Here is a 22,269-nt window from a genome sequence, read left to right as displayed (position 1 = left end):
ACCCCTGAAATACACGCACACGCTCCCCCAGGCCCGATCGCATGTGGAACTTCTCGCGCACCTCTGAACTACACGCGCCCTGGCCAATCGCGTGTGGAACTTCTCGCGCACCCCTGAAATACACGCACACGCTCCCCCAGGCCCGATCACGTGTGGAACTTCTTGCGCACCTCTGAACTACACGCGCCCAGGCCAATCGCGTGTGGAACTTCTCGCTCACCCCTGAAATACACGCACATGCTCCCCCAGGCCCGATCCCGTGTGTAACTTCTCGTGCACCCCTTAAATACACGCACACTCTCCCCCAGGCCCGATCGCGTGTAGAACCACCCGCGAGCCCCTGAAATACACGTACCCCGCTCCCCCAGGCCTGATCGCGTGTGGGACTTCTCGTGCAACTCTGAAATACACGCACACGCTCCCCCAGGCCCGATCGCGTGTGGAACTTCTCGCGCACCCCTGAAATACACGCACACGCTCCCCCAGGCCAGATCGCGTGTGAAACTTCTAGCGCACGTGTGTTCCCAAAACCCGTAATACACGTTCCCCGCTTTGCGTTTTCTGTTTGCCAGTCCGGTAAACTGGTACAGGGTTGGCACGGCCCTTTGCGATGGTTTTGCGATCTTGATGGCTCTTCCTTGCGTTCTTGGGGGCGTAACTGGCGCTGCTGCAGGGTCGCTGCGCCACTCTGCGCCACGTCTGCTTTTGGAGGCGAGAATCCATGAATACGCTGTGCGCGGAAATTGATTTTATCGCACGCGGCTGGCGCAGACATTCGCACGGGCACGCTGTGCGCCAGCCGCGTGCGACACTTTTGAGAGGAATTACATGAATGGGCCTGTAAGCATATTCAACAGACTACTCCTTTCGGAAATGAGAAAACAGACAGAGGTGCTGACCAATTTAATTAAAGAGTTCTCAAAAATGCCTCATTATATAACTAAGTCTTTTGCTGTGGTACTAAATAGTGAAACCCCCAGTATTATGGCTCAGGTTTTAAAACTAATAAAGGACAACACTAACACTGTCCTGGACAAACCTGTTTTGTCAGAAGAGATAATTATTATTCCATCTACACAAACAATTGGGGGTGGTATGCTCTCTGAAAACCCAACTAATGAGACACACCCCGAGGCTGATTTTGGCAAAGAAAAAAATGATTCCTCACAGACCTCTAACAACGATGTCTATGAGGTAAAAATTTCCAAACGACAAAGTAAGAAATTGGCCAAGCAAAATAAGAAAAAAAAATAATAACGTGGCTAGAAACAAAATGTCGCAAAAAATTTAGGAGAAAAGTGGATCCTCAACAGCTAGTTAACGAAGAGGGTGTACCGCTTTTGAATCTTACTTTGACTCAATCTAACTCTGGGGCTAGCGCTCTGTTAACCGCCAATGTGACAGGACAAACATCTAATGGGGAATGTACTCAAAGGGGTACATACAAAGAAGGGGAAAATACCTTGAGTGAAGAATTAAAAAGGAATTCTGATGTCATGTATCAAATCTTTAAGGGCCCTCATTCACTTGACTTCAGTAAAGGAAACCCAAACCTTAAGGGTGTCTGGGGAACCAAACATCTAGAAGGCCATACTACTATTAGTGTTCCCAAGGTTACACAACTGTCGCACCCCACTGTAATGAATTATATTGGCCACACCAGTGAATTGAACTATGAAAGGCACCCTATGGTTCCCTCGGGTCTTAACAAATCTGAAATCACAGTGAATACTGGTCTGGGCAGTGTGGACTGGAGTGGAAACAAGGGAGTTGGGAGAACTGAATGCAATAAAAACGCTATTTATGATGTTAATGTTAATGTTACCCACAAGACTAATGAAGGGTCTTTGGGTACCTCTGAAGAGGAAAAACAGTGTGAACTAAGGCGTATTATCTTGAAGGTTTTGCGGGAGAACCATGCTCCTACGAATAATTGCACCTCGGGAACCAACCTACCAAGCATACCTATAGATGAGGCGTCTGTTTCATCACAGGGGTATATACGGACTGGGTCGGTAAGAGCTGACCAGGGGAAAGGAAGAACTGATAATGTGGTTAAACTCTGTGAACAAGAATTTGACAATGGGGTCTCCTCCTTTGACAATATGGGTACTGATCTAAAACAACCTGTTTTTCCTGAGATCCCGGGACTGATATTGACAGTATTATTTCAAGTTCAAGCTCACATATCACTAAATAGATGATACATCTTATCTTTATTAGCTATTATACCTGAACTCAGTTTGATCACTTCTGCAGATATCACCCTGGTTGACTTCATTCATAGGTTCAGATACGATTATGTTAGACTTGTAATTCCTTCTGCTCTGATAAGGTCTGAGTTGTTGAAGGGATCTGAATTATTTCAAAAACTGGGTTTCGACATCTACGAATATAAATCTCAAGTGGCTGTACAACAGAAACCCAGGGCGCACGAGGCTGGGCTAGTACAATCTAGTCAAATTACTAAGTCTTGTGATGAAGAATCGAATCTGAACAAACAGGAATGGAGGTGGTTGGCCTTGACTCTGAGGGAATCTATCGATTCACTCAGGAAACTTGGTAAACCGCTCTAGCTCCTGCTCAATCTTTAAACTGGTGAGTTGGAACTCACGGGGCTGTGTGAACCTTTTGAACAATGAAAAATGTATGAGCTTTTTGTCACAATTTGATTTTGTTCTTCAGGAAACGTGGTCAAGGGAGCAGTTGTGTTGGGAAGGTTTTACTGTAGTTAACACCTGTGCTCAGGGCTCCTACAAGGGTCGCCCTAAAGGCGGACTACTAATAGCCGTCAAACAAACAAATTCGCTCTCCAAAACGGGGAAATGGTGTTTAGATCATCACTTTCTTGCTGCTGCATTCAAACTAGAAATAAACAAAGAGTCTCTCTCCGTTCTTTTTATTAACGTTTACTGGAATCCCAGTGAATTGACTGACCTACAACTCGGTAATGAACTTACCAAACTGGGAGCAATAATCGAATCCTGGCGTGAGGCAAATCAGGGAGGACAAATTGTTTTGGCTGGTGATCTGAATGCTAACTGTCTGTGTGAACGGTTAGTGGGTGATGAAATGATGGCTAACGCAGATCAAATTGTGCGCGTAGGCGGCTCTGGCATTCTACGTGGAAGACTGTGGATGCATTTTGCTGAATCATTGGGGCTAGATCTTCTCAGAGGGAGCCACCATACTTGGAAAGCCAGAGGCCTTGAATCTACTTTAGACTACATTTTTGTCTCTTCTGGTATTTTTAGGGGTGTGTATGACTTTGAGGTTGTTGACTCCAGTACGAGTGTTCACTGTTTTCTCACCTATAAAATGGCCTTTAATTTACTTACTCCAACTAATGAAATGTATACTCATGGGGTGTTGATAAATCAGCAAGGTAATAGAATAAAGTGATCTCACAAAAAAAATATGAAGTTTACGTCGACAATGATTAACGACTATTTTTCTATGATTGAGCTTCATCGTGGTGACTGCTATTCATCCTTAAATTTTTCCCACTATATTAAAGATACCATTGCTAATCTGGCCCCTCGGTCCACTATGGGTACTAAAGTTAAGATAACAAATAGACACCCCATGGACCTAGTTGTCCATGCACGTAAAACTTTATACAGAAGAGAACTTAGAAAATTAAACAAGGAAACTCTACGACCTATTGAATGCAATACGAGAAAAAACAAAATCAAGCAATCCTATAAAAACTGACATATCCAATAGAGAGCGTCACGTATGCAGCATGATGGTGAGCTTATGCTAAAAGCTCTTCATGGGCATGGCTGTACTAACTTTTGGCATCTGATAAATGAAATTGAAAAACCGCAACAGGATATGGCGGTGAATGTGATTAATGCGGATGTATGGCGGGGACACTTTTCGAAGTTATATACTGCTAATAAGGTGAAACATAAATTGATAATTGCTGAAAGCCAGTCTTGGTCTTTGAATTTCTCTACCTATGACGTGACAGAAATGATCAAGAAATCTAAAAATTCGGGAGCAACGGGACCGAACAATTTATCTAATAAATTGTTAAAAATGGACCAGGTAATTTGGGGAAAAATCCTGACCAAGCTGTATATCAACATTTTAGAGACCAAGGTTATACCCCTTTCTTGGAAGGTTTCCATAGTTATTCCGGTTTTCAAGAAGGGTGCATGTATGTGCCCTACCAGCTACAGGCCAATAGCGATTGCAGACCCTGAGTCTAAAAATATTCTGCTCTTTGGTCTTAAAAGAACTGCAAGAATGGATTACAGAAAAATCCATTCTTGATGTAAAACAAATTGGTTTTAAAAAACATATTGGAACAGACTGTGGAGGTCTAGTGCTGAAAACTTTAATAGCTAACTCCATGAAAAAGGGGATGAGACCCCTGTTTGTGGCGTCGATGGACCTTAGTTCAGCCTTTGATCTCGTTGATAGGCAACTCCTTTGGTTCAAGCTACAAGAACTTGAAATACCTGTCCATTTACTGCAGATTATCATCGCTTTATATACCGACACTAGTTTGAAGGTTTGCTTGACATCTGAGGGCTTACTCTCTAAGGTCATCAGTATTCCGAACGGCTTAAGGCAGGGTTGTATGCTGGCCCCTACGGTCTTTAATCTGCATGTAAGCGGTGCCCAAAAAGTTCTGGGTAGTAAAGGTCTCGTAAGTCCTAAATTGAATAACATGTGTATTGACTGGATGGCTTATGCTGATGATTCCTTCTTCTGGACAAAACCAAAATTGGTCTGCAAAGGCTACTACAAGCGTTTGAAATATTTATAGATGATCTCAAGCTGAAAATAAACCCTGCAAAAACAGTTACTGTTCGGTTTGGTAAAAATAACAAAAGGGAGAATGCTTACACATGGTCTTGTGAACATAAGAGGATTAAGGCACAACCCTCATTTAAGTACTTGGGTTTTTACTTTCTGGTCAGGACTCCTCCAGCCTAATAAAAAGTCAGCTAAGTTTGAAAGCAGACATAGCCATAAGACAGCTGAGGGCTATTGACAACAAATTTGGAAAATTTACGATGGTCCCGCTGAGGGAATTTTATACCAAAAAGGTCATACCACGCTTAACCTATGGGATTGAACTATTTACTAATGAACTGCATGCATATCTGACTGCTTTTGAAGGAAAAATCTGGAGAGCTGTGTTATGGTTTCTGCCTAAATGCGTACCACTAGCTTTAATAAGATATGAGCTAGGTCTGCACTCACTAGCTTCTTACGCGGTTTGGAAGAGACTTTGCCTTTGGAAAAAATGTAAAATTAGCAAGGATGAAACATTGTACAAACATGCTTATTGTGAATCTTTGAATCCTTTTATGAATGCACTAAAAGTTGAAAGTGAGACCTGTTTGAAAGAGCTGGGTCTATCCATGATCTCACTGTGCAACAAACCGGACAAAGTAAAGTTCAGCTTAATGAGCTTTGATTGGCAAACAACGAAAGCTACAATTCTCGACTCAAAATTGTACAAATCTGCCTGTTCTACTTGGAAATGGCAAGCTGATATGGAAGGTTATCTGATTAAATACCCGAGCAAGAGGCTGCGCAGTGACTTCATGCGCTTTCGCTTTAACGTCTTATCTACTAAACAAATACATTGTATTAGAAATCGTACAATTGAAGGTGATCCATGGTGCAGGTACTGCAAGACTATTGATGTTGTTGAAACTCTCCAGCATATTTTATTGGTTTGCCCTTGTTTAAAGACTCAGAGGATAAAGTAATTCTCAAAATGTGTAGTCTCTATATATGAAGTGCATAGAGACTTCATATGGTATAGAATGCTGCATGATAATTGCATAAGTTTAAAAAATATCTGTGACAACCTTTTTGAGAAATGTTTGTGACTTGAGTTAACCTGGTTAAAGATTTTACTTGTTTTGATCTATGCAGATATTAGTTAACCTGGGTAAAGATTTTACTTGTTTTTGACTTACGTGAATCAGGATCTGAGGATAATTCTCTCATTTGTGTTTTTTTCTTACTTTGTGAATGTAATGTAACTTTAATTTGATATGGAAATTTTGATGCAAAAGGATTAACCTGTACTCTATGTTTGGTACTTTTATGCATTTCTTTTAAACTTTTTGTATAATCATTGTTTGATAAATTTCGTGACACTGTTCACTGTATTTTGTGATATTGTAAAGGTTTGTAAATAAACCAAAGCAATAAAAAAAAATAATAATAACTGACTGATAAATACATTATTAATTGTTTGTGCAAGAAACTATGAGTGTAAGAGTTTATTTGAATACCTGTAACTGTGAATCTTTGTGTAACTCCACTACAGCTCACATTTCCCCTCTTGAGATAAGCCTGGCTGCTCAACACGCTACCAAAACTGTGTAGTACAAGCGTATACCAAAGGTTGGGTTGCCTATACCTGTAGTCATAGTTGTTTGTAGTGTTCCCAGAGGGTACTGCATACAGACCTTGCATAACAGTTGCCTCCTTCTCACAGGTGCAACGTCACACTTAATGTATGACATTTTACGGGCCTACTTCCACTTTCAGTTTGGCATTGCACTGGAAGAAGTTGGGCTGTCATGTCAATTTTATGCCTTTCTGTCTGTTACTGTGATGTGGTTGTCAAGGATTAAGGGCTGTACTCCCATGCATCCTGTGTAACCTACTGTCAGGGCCACTGATGTCACTGTTCCTATGGGTGGGTGTGATGTGGACAAAGAGCAGTTAACTTTGGAGTGTAGCGCTTTGTGTCCCGTGTCGGCTTGCATTGTTGCACTTAAATTCATCATGTTCTTACATGTGTTTTTACATGTGTCATGTGTGTATGCCAGTACTCCTGTGAATCCCCCAGCGCCCCACATTGTGTATGGACATTTCACAGTTGCTACTTACCCAATATCCACGTATTATGGTCCCTTTGGGAGTCCAGGCATGCTGGCAGGGTGCTGTTCCTCAGTGCCATAGCATCATGTGTTCAAACCTGGAAACATGTGCAGCAGTGGCTTACTGTCAGATCAGCATTGCATGTCATCTGTACATTCATAGAAGAGTACTGCTTTCTGCTGCACTACATTTGCTCCTGTGCCTGTGGTGCTACCAATGCCACATGCGTGCAGTCCAGTGCCACAATCATGCTGTGACAGTGTCCTGTGACATAGAAGCTTGGCTTGGTGGCATGTACCTGCTGTGGTGTTGTGGACATGTCAATATGATTAAGTGCATGTCACATTGGTGCGTCAAGCACCTGTGCCAATACTATCGAAACTGTTAGCTGAGACATGCCATGTAGCATCCCAATGGTGTGCTGAAATGGCCCATAGCTAGGAAGTGCAGGACTGCCACCGGCTTCAGCAGTGGTGGGATTGTTGTCCTGATTTGGATCCCACTCTGGAAGTCTTGCTGTCCAAGCAGTTCAGCTCTGGTTTCCCTATTAAGCCACTAAATTGTTGTTATCCGCCCATACATTATTGTCCAGGGTGAGGGTGTGACCCGTGGTATGGGGAGTCTCCTCATGGCACATCTCTGCTTTTGTCATAATGCGTGCATCTCAAGCTCAATATATAACATCAAGTTGTGGAGCCCATTTCCCAAGTCTGCTGGGGGCAGCATGTTCCGTTCGAAGTTGGGTTAGTGGAAGGTGTGGGCCTCAAATGCTCTTTGAGATTCGATTGGATGCATCTGCGGCTTATTTTTCCACACCTGCATTCGTGTATCTCCTCTTGTGAGAGGAAGGTAACTAAAAGGTATTTTGGAGGAATTACTGCATGTTTTTGGTGGTAATTCGGCAGTATTACACCATGTAATAAGGTGGAATTACTGGTCCTTTTTTGGCTGTAGTTCCACTGGCTGAATTAGCACTGACAGAATTACCACTGGTTTTCTTGGTGAAAATTCTGCCAGCAGAATTAACGCCATTTTCTAATTTTGAAATTTGGCAGAGCAGTAAAAGTGGTGATAACGGAATTACTGACACCTTCTTACTGCGCTGCCAAACTCGAAATGAGCCCCACAGCCGTACTCTTGCAAACACATGGAAACTAATTTTGCAGCATGCAACTAACCAAACATTAATCATGCAGTATACTACAGATGCAACATTATTCTTGAAATATACTTCCCAGTTTTATAGTATATAACCAAGGCAGCATTAAGCTTGCAATAGAATATCAATGAAATGTTAATATCCCATTGTACCAAAGAGGGAGCAAATGTTCAGTGCATGCAAATGGTCTCCCTTGTTTGTATTCACTTCTGTAGAAGCCCTCCTTGCAGTTTAATTAGCCCCCTTCCAAGCTAACTAGTAGGCTGCACCTGCCCTCTTCAGCGGCTCTGGGAAATATGACCAGATCAGCCCCACCTTGCACAAATTACACTGGCTCCCTATCCTGGAGAGAATCTGGTTAAAAAAATCATGACACCTCTACAAGGCAACCGCCGCCAGTACACCAGCCTCTCTGAAGGTCCAACTAAAAACAATAATTATAATAATAATATTAATGCAAAATTGGTTTGTCATGAACTGACTCTCTTTCATATTTAACCAATCATCTGCCCCTGTGCTGCATATTGGATGAGTACGTTCGTATTTTATCTTCAGCAGAATACCAAAGAGTGAGGAGTCATTTGCCATTCCACTGAAAATATTCCTACTTAGAAGTAATCCAGTTCTTAGTTCTTACAGCAGGCAGGCTATACACTCTGACAACACTAATGATGTCGCCCTGAATCTGCTGACAGTGGACATGGTCAAGAAAATTAGTGTCTGTTGCAATCTCCTCCAACTTTATCTAAAGAGGAGAAGCACTAATGGCCAAGAAAGGCAGCAAGGAAATAGTTCCAAAGTGACATTGTCTATTAACCCTGGCATTGTGGTAAACAAGACCACTGTGGGCCAATTATGGATAATGAGACAGCTGTCGATGTCTCTTCCAAGTCAGAGCAACATGAAGGCTGAGGTGCTGGGCACGATAAGCGAGTCACATCTAATCCCAGTAAGTGGCCCAGGCTTTTAAATTGCTGCAGCAATGCCATTAACCAAAATAGGTTTTGCTGGCTCAAGTGACAAAAGCAAGCCTGTCATTATGTCCACTAGACTGTAGGTATGCATTCACGATCATTAGACGCCTTCTGTGGAGGGATAACTACACAGCGAGCCTATGTGCCCCCCTGCCCTTTCCCTGGTTTGAGGCCGGTGAGACATTATAATGGTGAAAGCGCTTGTTGTGATGCATTCAACTTGTAAGGATGGCCATGGGGCTGGAGAACGGGCAGCCAATGGTCGAGCAAGTGGTTTCAGCTCTGGGTTCTAAGGATATTTGCATGAGGGAATGATAATACGATGGGGGCCAGAGCAGGCTTTTCGGTTAACCTAATTAGGTAGTTCTGTGCCCTCAACTAACCGATAAATGTGCCCTGCAGCTAGTAAGTTAGCTGTGCGTTAACAGGTTCCATTCCCTGCAGGGAAGACTTGGCCATCCATTCTTCGGATAGCCTGCACATCATTGTCTTATATAATGAGTGCACCCGTTATGTAAGCCGCAAGATGCGATTCAGTTTTAAGGTTGTACTGATTATCACCACGTCATATTAAAACCTCAGAAATTGACCGTGAAATCACTCCACTAGGTTAGATTTGCCAGCAATGTGCTATTATGCACGTCTATGCAAAAGGACGCGCATACTAGTCCTTGGCACTTTAGGGGTTAAAGTGTGTCAGGCTTTACTTTGGCGACTTTGTATTACAGTGCCTCCGCAACACATACCTTCCCTGTTTCCCTCTAGTGGTATGGGGTTAGGGGATCCCTCCTGCTTCGCTGGTTTCTTTTTTACATTCTTTTGGGAGGTTGGGTCCGACCTTCCACCACCTGTTTGAAGCAGGACTATCCCCCATCCATTGTCATTGCGCCTTCCACCCAAAGGCACAGACATATTTCATCAGCTGCTGACCGCCCCCCTTAGCCTGCTCGTTTTTGAGGCACTATCCTTGCCATCAGAGTGCTGCAGATCACCCTCCTGCTCAAGGAAACCCCTCCCACTTGCAGGGTACCCCTTCTGGGCTGCTTTTGAAGGTTCCCTCGCTGATGCATGTGTGCCGTTGAAAAGGTGCTTTGAGCAAGGGAAAAGCATGTCACCTCTAAACATGCACACTGTGTCCTGATGTCGAATGCCTTGGCAGACCAGAGGGAAAGGTGGAATTGTCCCTATCAGAAAAGGCCACCGCGAAGCAAAATGGTGGACACCAATCACTAGTTCCCAAGGATCTTTGGATGGGGCACCTGGAGCAGAGGGTCTAGAGGGAAGATGCCTTTCTTTAGTAGGGATAGCGTGGACGGCACTGACACAAAGCCTAGGGCCCAGCCGCTAAAATGACACCTCAGAGATGACAATTGTGCATGGGTAGACACACAAGACTGATTGGGCGATGCATTCGTTCTGAATTTAACGTATTTAGGTAATTTAGACACATTAAATAGCTTTCTTGGTGTTTTGAAAGTTTAGAATGGGGGAATTATCATTAAAAAGGTTGATGAGCCCAGCGAAGACAGAACCACATCATAAATAACTAGTCCTGCCTTATAATAAAAAGACAATTCCAAATGTGTTTTTTATTTTTTTCCCCTTTATTGCAAACAGCACATTTACGCTAATATTGCCATCGGGGATACCTCCAGGTGCAGAAACACTTAGGTAGGGTGTTGTTCCTATGCTTTAAAGAGTTCTCATCTAATTACTGATCCTTTGGTATGTTTACATGGTTTGTCAGGAGTTACCGTATGTAGTTAAATAGTTATAGATTCTGATGAATTGTCTATAAACCAATATGCTGAGTGCAGAATAACAGAACTAAGTAACAATACTTCATACAATCTAAAGACGTATGTCCAGCACAACAAAGGAAACGTGTGCCTCACTTGTCAAAAGGCTGCAGTGGTGAGGGCCCTTAATCGCTCTGATATCTCTTTGCTGCAGTCGCCTCCTTCCTCACTTTAACCTCACCACGCAAGCACAATGAAATTCATTAGTATCATCCAGACTTGATTATGGCACTAGCTTATATTCAAACTAATAGAATGTCTGGCTGTGGAAAGACCATTGTATAAAAAAAAACTGCTATGATTTGTCCTCTGCTTAAACATAGAAGGACAGACCTGATGACACCTGATATGACTGCCTACAGAGGGTCACTGTAGACAAGAAAACGTGCATCAAAGCACTGCAGTTTGATTAGCTTTGCAAACAAGGTGTTTAAGCATCTTATCTCACTGCGCAATGATGCCACTATGGGCCCAGTAAATCAGGTCAATGTGTTTCTAGTATGCAGTTCAAGATGGCTGCCATAACTTCACTGAAACTCTCCATATTATTATTTTTATTATTGCTATTATGGTATTTATTGAGTGCTATTCTAGCTTCGCGAAGCAACAGAGAGCTTTTCAGAGGTAACAACACAACGGAAACACAGCGGGGGGTATGATACAGAGGGGCACAGAGGAGGGTACAGTTGTACAGAGTGAAGGGGAGGAGAGGGGTGAAGTCAGGTGGCGCCGATGGTGACATGATGGCCCTGGGTCTTGAATTCTGTTCTGAATAGTAGGAGACTGGCGGTGTGTCTGATGCCGATGGGGTGGAAGTTCCATAGGATTTGAGCGGACAGAGAAGGCTTGTTTTCTGGTCCTTTCCTTTTTTGCAGCAGCAGATTTCAAGTCCATATGCTCTGTAATTTGAGATGACTGAGGGTGGGTGGAATATACTACAGCATTCATTTTAAAATGGTGATTAAGTCAACCGCAAGCTATATTTAAATAATGTTTGCAAGACTTCAGTTTTCCTTTACATTTTTTATTTGTGTTTAACATAATGGACTGTTAGATAATGATCCTCGTTTGCGAATGGGCTTCTTATTTTTCTAGGAAAATGGCTGTGAAGTTGAAGTCTAGGGATGCGAGAGCCACACAGAGATAGACCCAGGATGTCATTTAGGGGTCACCAGGGGTCGCAAAAGCGGCCCCTGAGGTCTCCCTTGCTACCCCTGTGGTCTCCCTTTCTACCCCTAAAAAAACAAACAAAAACAGTCTTTTCTTTTTTGTTTATGCAAACTCCTGGGCTGTGGTCAGCGCTGTGTGGCTGTTTGCTTCTGGGGTGGTTGGCTTTCTTGTTCAGGCCTCTTAAAAAATAAAAAATAAATAAAAAAAGAACATGGGGTCCCACAAGTCTAACACTTTCAACAGTGACCCTAAATAACAAAGAATTGCAATACCAAATAATGTGTCTTTCTGGAATTCTATACAATAATTGCTAGACTCATTAAAGGTTTATTTCATGCACACTCCAGGGGGTGATTTAGTCTGTTCTTAAACACCTTAACTCAGCCTTTCATCCTTCTGAGGTCGATAAATGAGTATCAAGACAGATTGGGTAATATTGTATGTAAATTCTTTCTATATAAAGTGCTATATAATCACACATCATTATCATTTATTTACATGGACGTCTGCTTGCATTCACAGTAATTTGGTAATATGGGCCTATAAACACTGATCGTAATGATACATATGGTGATCCATTCTTGTATGAAATGTATATCACATTATAGTGATATGTTAACCATATTTTTCATAGTGTACTTAGGAACAATGCTATGTGATGGCACTTCCTGTTTTGTCAAGGGGTGAAAGGTCATGTTCCATCATGGTGGGGTCAAATAATATCAATTCTTGTGATGTCATTAGAAGTCAAGGGTTGTGTGTTGTCACTTTCGCTACCCATGGCATTTTGGTGAAATGACGTCCCTGGATAGTCCTGCACTACATCAAATCTGAAATGCGGTTGAACATCTCGTAGGTGTTTCTAGAACCTTACAACTGATTATCTAAAACTGGTGCGAATCTGGAGATGCCTGGAGCATTTCTGAGATGCGCTTGAGCAAATCTTTGTGACTCTCATTTGCACCAGATCATCTCAGAAATGCTCCATGCAATTTTATATGTCATAACTGTTCACCAGGGCACAATAAAAAGAACATGGTGCTGATACATGTGAACTGAAAGCACCTTTACTCGCAGCATTCTTCACTCATATTTTATTCACAACAAACATACAATGCCAAACCTCACTTGAACACAATAGGATGTCTACGCTTGTTCCTGAGAGCAGACACAAACAGGCTGGTCTGTCCCACATGCACTTCACTGTGGATGAAAAGACCCCAAGACCAACCCTCCAGGACAGTTCCAAGCTAAACTTAGGACAAGCCCTTTGGAGACTGGTCACAATCAGTATCAGTCCCAACAAGGCACCCACCACAATTGCCACAGGCAGCCAAGTCTTCTCTTCTCACACAACAGTATTGTTACACCATCATTGATGCTGGACCCAAACTGGACGCTCTCCTCTGCATACCCTCCACAACTGACTTTGGGTGCTAGAATGTATCTGTGAGCACTGGCTTAAAAGGAAATGCTGTATGATGGAATTGGGAGACAAAGATCTTACAGCACATTTAGAAAGTGAGCAACAGGAGAACTGCTGCATGCTGGAAGCTGTATTTAAAGTTCCAAGAAGACATAATGAAAGTGAACAAAATTGAGACATTCTGCAGGCTACAACGTGTATGTAATGTTCCAAGAGGACATTTCAAACGTGAATTAAAGGAGAAATATATCATATGAGTGTAAAAGCCCATGTACACGGTATAAAGTGTGTAAATGAAGATATTTAGATATATATCATACTAGTGTAAAAGCCCATGTACACAGGCTAAAGTACGAACATGAAGACATTTTCAGAGTGTTAACATATTATGTGATATATTTTAATGTAATTTATTTTAATAGAACCAAAATGTTTTAAATTGTTTTTCAAAATAAAGAATTAAAAATATAAACAATTAAGTAGACATGATGTCATCATATAAAGACAATTAAAGTAAAATACATTTTAAATGTAAACGAAGAATATTATTGACATAATAGTACATACCAAGAAATATTACAATTAATAATTACGTAACACTTAAGTACATTGTAACTAAATTAACCAGCACAATGTATATATTTATTTGAAGTATATGTCTTTGAAAAACATGATAACATAGTTAGGTAATACATTTCCTTGCAAACTCGAGACATTGCAACATAAAGTTGTGTGTGGCTCTAGAAGTCATATTACAACATTTTCGAAAGTTTGACCTTGTGACTTGTTAATGGTCATTCCAAAGACAAGTTTGATTGGAAACTGTTTCCTCGTCAAAAGGAATGGTAGTTCAGTGTAGGCAGGGGTAAATCTATTAATGGGATGAACACCATCTCGTTTTAAGCTGCTCCTGTGAGGACCTTCCCAATTATCAGATTTGGCTTAAGATCTTTAGCTAAAAATCTGGTTCCATTGCACAGACCTCTTTTAGTGGTAACATTTCGAAGCAACATAATAATACTGCCGACTTTAATTTTTAAATTATGAAGAGACATTCCCAAAGGAGCCACCTTGTTTAAAAATTCTATGGGTTAGTTGTGAGCATCTTCATCTGTCTGATCATCAATGGAATCCAAAATTAGATATGTTTTCTAAGGCAACAGCTCCCTCTTGAGGTGACAACAGGCAAAGTGGGCTGCTTCGGACAAAAATCATCTGGCCTTTTATTATTTAGTATGATTAGATCTTGAAGATACAGATCCTTGAGTACATTGTGATCATGATTCCCAAAACATTTTGGACTTTGCGACCTGAAGTCCAGGGTCCCAGGATAAATTGAACATGTGATTGCTAAGAACCAAATTGCACACTGGGAACCGAAAAACCAGGTTCCTAAGAAACATTCAACAGTAATTGCTGAAAGATGCACCAAGTCCTGGCACACAACATTCAAGGCACCTGGGCACAGTGAATGTGGGAGTGCTAATAGACATTGTGAATATTGGGGCACGATATCTAAGGTGCCAAGAGACAATGAACATGGTTGTGCTGAAAAGTGCTGTACAATGGGACCTGAAGTCCTGATAACACCGAACAAAGAAAAATTAAAAGGAGCCTTTATTCTTGCACCTGATGTCCAAAATCCCAAGAGACATTGAACAAGTACCAAAATATATATCACATTGTAGGACCCAAAAACCCAAGTCCCAAAACACCTTGATGCAAACTATTGTTTTCACTAAAGATTAGAATTAATGACAACTTGTCAGTTTACACTATAAGCCAGACAGATTCAATCAATGAACTTGATATCCTGTTTCTTGAAATAATGTTATTTTAGCTTGTGACAACGTCAATGGTAATAATCACTTAGAAACACATCAACACACAGGAAACGTGTCTGGCCTGCAATCACCAACACTTCAGGATTTGCACGCATCTCCAATCCCTAACCGGCCAATCACCACCACATTTATCCCAAAACATATGCCTAGAACACATCAACAATAGGGAAGTGTCGAACCTCAGCTTGGTTTACATATCTGGGTAATTCCTGGCTGAAAACCCTTTAAGATTTGTAGCACGCGGAATCCTCACGAAGGAAAGCATACCGAAAGGTCGTACGGACCGACATGCGGTATGCGCATGACAAGGCACTACAACCGGACATTAATAACCCCACTATGCCAGAAAAATGGCACAAAGTTTTTCCATGCATTACATGGACATCTGAGCTCATTCCAAGCACAAGTATCCAGTACACGTGCATACCTTGCAGGCTACTGCTATGATAAACTGCATGCAGTTTGAATGTACCCAATAACCGAATATTATGTTATTTGATACTATGCTTTGGAAACTCATGTTATAACAATGGAAATGCACACAAATGTACGACTTCAAAATACTGCACTAACTATGACACTTCAATGACCATGCCTTGAAAAAGCCTGGATGGGCATAACTGTAGGCCACACAGTTGGCAATTACCCTTCATATTGTATTGCCCTGAACTAGAGTCAAACAAACACCTTGCTTTAATTGCATGGTATATCTGTATCTTACTAGCACAAATCTCAAAGGTTACTTTCTATGTGGTCCTTATCTTAGTTTATGCTGTTTAATTAACTGAACATCGTACGGTATACAAAATTGAATATTATTTTTACTTGGAGCACTTGTTTGGGGATGTACCTACCTTTTACCCTTACATTTGCAATGGTAGCGCAGGGTTGAGTGCGACCCATCTCTGCAATCTGCAGCATCAAGTACCTGCACAAATATTATTAGTTAACAAGCAGCTATCCTTGAGAGGATCAGCGCGGCTATAAGGTCGGTCAACCAATCACACTTGCTCACACAAACATCTTTTTTACTACAGCTGAATAGTGCCTTGCTATTAGTCTCCAGACAAATACTTTGTCTTCTCATCAGAATGCAATCTGATAACTCTGAGAGGCGCATATGGAGGAAGATTGCAAATCGGAATGTAATTAAACATTGGGCCTCATTACGATACCAGCGCTAAACCATGGCGCTATGAGCACCATGGTTGGTGCCGGTATCGTAACGTGTCCGCCATGGTGAAATGGGGAAATACTGCCCCATTCCAAGGTTGGCGGGGTGGTATTTCCCCATGGCCCTTCCCCATTCCCATTTTTGCCCCATCGGGCTTAATGGGAATGGGGAAGGCGTTAATTATGGTACCGCAAATTGCGGTACCGTAATTACCCACAAGGTCCCTTTGCGGGTCCCTACTTTAACGGCTGGTCCAGACCAGCCGTTAAGGTCGGGTCCCGCAAAGGGACCTCGTAGTAAGGCGCTAAGGGGTTAACAGTGCAGCAGCCTTTTACGGCGCCGTTAACCCCTTAGCGCCAGGGTCCTAATGACCCCCATTGTCTGAAGGAATTCCTGATTTAATATTAGACCAAGGGCATCTGTTTGTGTTTTGGAGAGGGGTGTTGAGTAGGAATGAGATGTGAGAATGCTTTGTTAGAATGCAAAATTCCTATGTAGAAACACAACCAGTAGTGTAGACCAGTAGGGGTGGGGTAATGAGTTATATTTCAAATAGAGTAACATGCCACCACATAAGGGGCTTCTCAGAGAACTCTTTATGTTGGTAAATATCACCAGTTCCTATGTGGGATTATCTGCCTGAAGGAGTTTAACGAGATAGGATGCTGAACTCTGATTCAATGGGATATAGTAAAAGGGCTTTACTCTGTGGTGACATTAGTAGAAGGGGAGGATGTTTGTAAATTGGAAAACATCCCGACAGGCAGGTTGCTTCTTTTAGGGCAATAGGGCTGGGGGTGAGTCAGTCACATGTTAGGCAGTGCCACATGTAGCCCACATTTCCCAAACCATATTGTTCTCTTGGAAGAAATTGCTTACTGGTGAATGTTCCAATAACATTTTAAAGCACTCTACCCCAGCAAAAAATCTCTGGGAGATGAGAGCATTATTTGATTTGGAAAGAATGAGAGTGAAAGAGCACTTCATCTGCGCTCTCTGAGAATCACTTGTTCAGCTCTTTCAACCCTATCTCCAGTGAGGAGTTTGTGAAACTACTATCTGACATCTGAGCCTCCGGCTCCCCTCTCTACCCTTGTCTCACCTCTCTCCTCAAAGAAATCTTCACCTACACCTGTGCAGTAGAATTGGCGAAGTCCATTCTTTATGACTCTCTCACTTACAGCAACTTCTCAGAACACTTCAAAAAAGTGCATGTCAAACCTCTGTTTAAAAAAATCATCCCTCAACCCTCTCCTACCAATCAACTATAGGCCCATCTCCAACATCCAATTCCTGGCAAAACTCATCAACCACACTGCATACTCACAGCTCATTGGCTTTGTGGAATCCAACAATCTTCCAGATCCCATGCAATCAGGTTTCCATCCACACCACAGAACAGAAACCACACTGATCTCTATCTGGGATGAGCTCAAAGTCACAGCAGATTCAGAAGGATGCACAGCACTTATTCTTCTTGACCTCTGTGCAGCATTTGACACCATTAACCACATGATCCTCCTTGACAGACTGCACGTCCTAGGAATATAAGATTCAGCACTCACCCGGATTGCCTCATTCCTCACTAATAGACAGCAAATCACCCATCTCCCCCCTTTTCTCTCCTCTGCACTCTCAGTAAAAATTGGAGTGCCCCAAGGCACATGGTTCATTCTCCCCTTTTCTTCAACCTTTACATGATCCCCCTGCCCAACATCATCCGCTCACACAAGCTCACATGCTATAACTATGTGGATGACACACAAATCATTTTGAGAATTCCTAAATCGACAACCTACCCTCGCCCGGACCTAGCACCATGTCTCACACATATCAACCAATGGATGACGACAAACCATCTCCTTCTGAACCCAGATAAAACGGAAATCATGGTATGCACCAAAACAGCTCTATGTCCACAACTGACTCCCTGGCCACCCTCACCCCCTCTACACCCAACTACCACCACTGTCAAAAACTGCAGGTGCACCTTAAGCTCCTGAAGCACATCTTCCCTTACCTCACCTAACACATTAGACTGGCTGCAATGATGTTCATTGTCATGTACAGATGTCCAGGATTGATTATGCAAACTCCCTCTACCTGGGTGCACCGGCCAACCAGCTAAACAAACTCCAAAGTGTACAAAACTCGGCTGCCAGACTGCTTCTCACATTGGGATGAAGGGACCACATCTCACCTGCTCTCCACACTGACTCCCAATTGGATGCAGGGCCACCTTCAAATTCATATGTATTACCCACAGAGTGGTGCACAAAGCAGGCCCCAAATTCCTACAGAAACGATTACGCCTTAGCAATCAACTAGCACCCTAAGGTCAAGCACTGCTCTCCTCCTAGTAGTCCCCACCACTAATTCGGCCAAGGTTGGGGGTCCACCTACTCAACCCTAATGCCACCTTTCTGGAACTCACTACCTCCCAGTATTAGACACAGCAAAGACCACATGGTTTCCGGAAGGCACTCAAAACCTGGCTCTTCGCCTAAAAACACATACAGGAATGCCACAAATACTCAATTTACCACCTCAACCAACAAATGGTGTGGCATCCCAATCAATAGAGACGCTTTTCATAGACTCTCAGGCCAGATGATTGCTACCCCATTACCTGGAGCGTTTGCACCAGACTTGAAACCCGAATCATAGTAGCACCCATGTAGATAATGGAATTGAATCATTGCCCTCTTCTGCCAGGAATATTGTATGCTCTGAGGCCTAGAGATATCTATCTCCAATAATCTGGACCTATTGTGGTAGACTCTTAACCCAAGCACTAATAGCACTCATGAGCTTGATCAATGCCGGGCAATTATGCAATTATGCATTACCCTACCAGTCCAAGAAATGCACATGCTTGCTCATCCTACTCATCTGGAATCCATGAGCAGAACTCAATATGGGGGGCCATCTAGCACTTATTTTGCTAATCACACCTATCAGGTATTTAGAAGAACACCCTACCAGGAATCTTTCTAACAGAATTACCAACCCAAGCACTAATAGCACGTATGAACTTGATCATTGCCCTGAAAATATGCACTACACTATCAATCTGGGAAATGCCCTTGCTTGCTAACCCTAAATACCTGGAATCCCTGAGCATCAGAAAATATCCCTGAGGACCAGTCAAGTACAGGACAAGGACATGGAGGCCTTGTCCCTCCAATGCATTTCCAGCATCATCGCCATCTATCTGGTCAAAGTAAAAAATTGACAATTTCTATTTATAATTATAAAAAATGAGTATCCAACATGACTAACTGTAATGACAGTCTGGTTTGGAATCAGCAATAATGTCTAACCAGCCTCAGTAATAGTGCCCAGGCTGGTCTATAATAAGTAAGAACGGCCCTCCGACTTGTGTGAAATGGTCTCCCATCGTTGTCCCTGAGATGGTGAAGAAACAGTTTGCAATTCTGGCTTTAGGTAAGTGATGGAAGGTATTGATCCGGACAGTTACCCTGGCTGATCCCCTTATAACAAATCTACTATTGGCTATATGGGCCCCATTTTTTTTGTGTTGTGTTATTTACATAAAAACATTTATTTGCAGAAGCTAATAATGAATTCAGGACAATCTTGACAAAGTGTTCCCTCCACCTAAAGTTTTCTATTGGCAGATGAAAGGAATGTCTGGCAGCTGCCAGACTAAACATTGTATACGAGTTTTTTCAGATTTTCCACTCAAATAATTAACACCGGTTTACACATGGAAGCGAACGAAGCAGCTGCAAGTAGCCATGGAGGACTTGGAGGCTGGATTCCATGACCCAATAAATGCATACAATGGAGTAAAGCGTTCATGATATCCAATGTAAACGTACTTGTCTCAGGAGGAAAATGTAAGTGGAATGAAGTTTAATGAGGATTGTTTACTCGTTCTGAAAGCACATTTTCATGTGCTATTTAGCCATTCAATCTTATAACAGTAATGGTAAAAACCGTAAGTATTTCTATTACCTCTTTTTTGACTATTTATTAGCTGTCAAATTATAACATCATGAAGAACGTTCCCATGCAACACCACATGAGGTAAACACCACATGCTTTTGATGTTATACGCATCCTAAAAATTATAAACCTCGCTGCATATATATGTTTGGCTTTTAAGCTACAGGGAGTGTGCCAGGAAACTCCTTCAGCCTAAGGAACACAAAATCTGTTCACGGGCCCCAGTGGATATGAAAACAATGAAATCGCAGATGTCCATCGTATCACCTCCATTGCCATATAATGTACTCAAATACTGACTAGATCGTATTGTGTAGTGTAGATTGTTGTCGTATTGTGTATTGTTGCCCATAGCACACTGGCAGTGTGATTCACTGTTCATAATTACTAATTTTCTCTCCACGAACAGGAATGGAAAAGAAAATTGTTTAAGTTGACTTGCACATTTACAGACATTCCAAACGCCTTAATTCCAAATACCCCCATACTTTACGGCAGGGCAGTAACGGTGTAATGGTGTGGTGACCCTTAGATTTCTTCATGGAGTTACAGTAATTACCACACGTGGAAATCAGAGTAAAGAACAGGGCAACCCCAGTTGGGTGACACGCAGTTCGTGAAGGCACTTTATGTTGAACCACCTGCTAGAAGGAAGAGGTGGTGGAGAGCTTGAACGCATACCACAAAATGAATTCTCACAGTGATTAATGTATGTGTTTGAAATCATGTAAACACCAATTTCAGCACCTCAACATCCATCTCCATGGAGCATCAATGGTCCATATCCATGTATTATTGACAGACACAAAGAGGTGTAATTGATTTGAAGGTTCTAGGAAAGGGAAATGTCCCAGTAGAGTCTGCAGCTGCTCTCAAGGGGCACTGCCCTTGTACTGTATGTCATTGGTATGCAGGTATTGGGCGGCCTACGACAATGATCCTTGCAGCCGAGCCTAAAGCCAACACAAATAGTGATTTGGTTTTCTTTTTCTGTTTCCTTTGTCATCTAAGATATTTTTACTTATTTTTATTTATTGTTTGCGTTTATAGCAACACCCAAACCCTGGGGTATCACAGCGTGTGTACATCAATTGTTAGTAGCATGTTACTAAGATGTTTACTATCACAATGTTTGGTTGCATCAAAAGGGTAATCCCGAAGCGAGTTGACAAAAATATGTGTGAATCTTTCTTTGTTGTCTGTTTCATGGCAACTGATTGAAAATAATCAGGATTTAAAGGTCTTTTCCTGGTTCCCAAATATATCCATTTTAAGGCACTGCTGTATCTATCCTCCTCTATCTAACTCTAGAAGCCTTCTCGTAACCTCTGATCTTCTTGCGGTATACACACCACTTACTGCCTCAATGCCCCATACTGGCAATGTTTTTGAAAGAATCTTATAGCAGACATCACATGAATGTTGGTCTTAAATTACTTCTGGTAGATGTATTATTTTTCAAAATATGTTTTATGAATTATGGAAGATCATTTTAACAAAGTTGTCTCAGGATAATGTTCTATGAGACGTTATTGATTACTTGTGTTCATTAAACAATATTTCTTTGGATAGTGATATGAAATGAATTTGACTTTTGAATGTTTTGAAATGCATTGTAATCACCGATTTATCTTGTATATTTATTTATGTATGTATCCTGTGAGAAATGGTGTTTAAGGCTAATTTGTATTAGCCTCATAATATCTAGTAATGCACAAATATACAAGTATGATGTATGTGGAGTCTTTTGAGTTTTGCTTTTGAAATTGTTTTAATATTTGGCAATGACACAAGCAAATATGTGAAATACCTTTGACATAAAAGTCTTGCTAAGACACCTCCTTCAGTCAAGTCCATCCTCCACAGAAGTAAGCAGGCGTCACATAG

Source organism: Ambystoma mexicanum, chromosome 3p, assembly GCF_040938575.1.
Source record: "Ambystoma mexicanum isolate Mex_15411 chromosome 3p, UKY_AmexF1_1, whole genome shotgun sequence".
NCBI classification, from domain to species: domain Eukaryota; kingdom Metazoa; phylum Chordata; class Amphibia; order Caudata; family Ambystomatidae; genus Ambystoma; species Ambystoma mexicanum.
Note: the sequence above shows the minus strand (reverse complement) of the source record.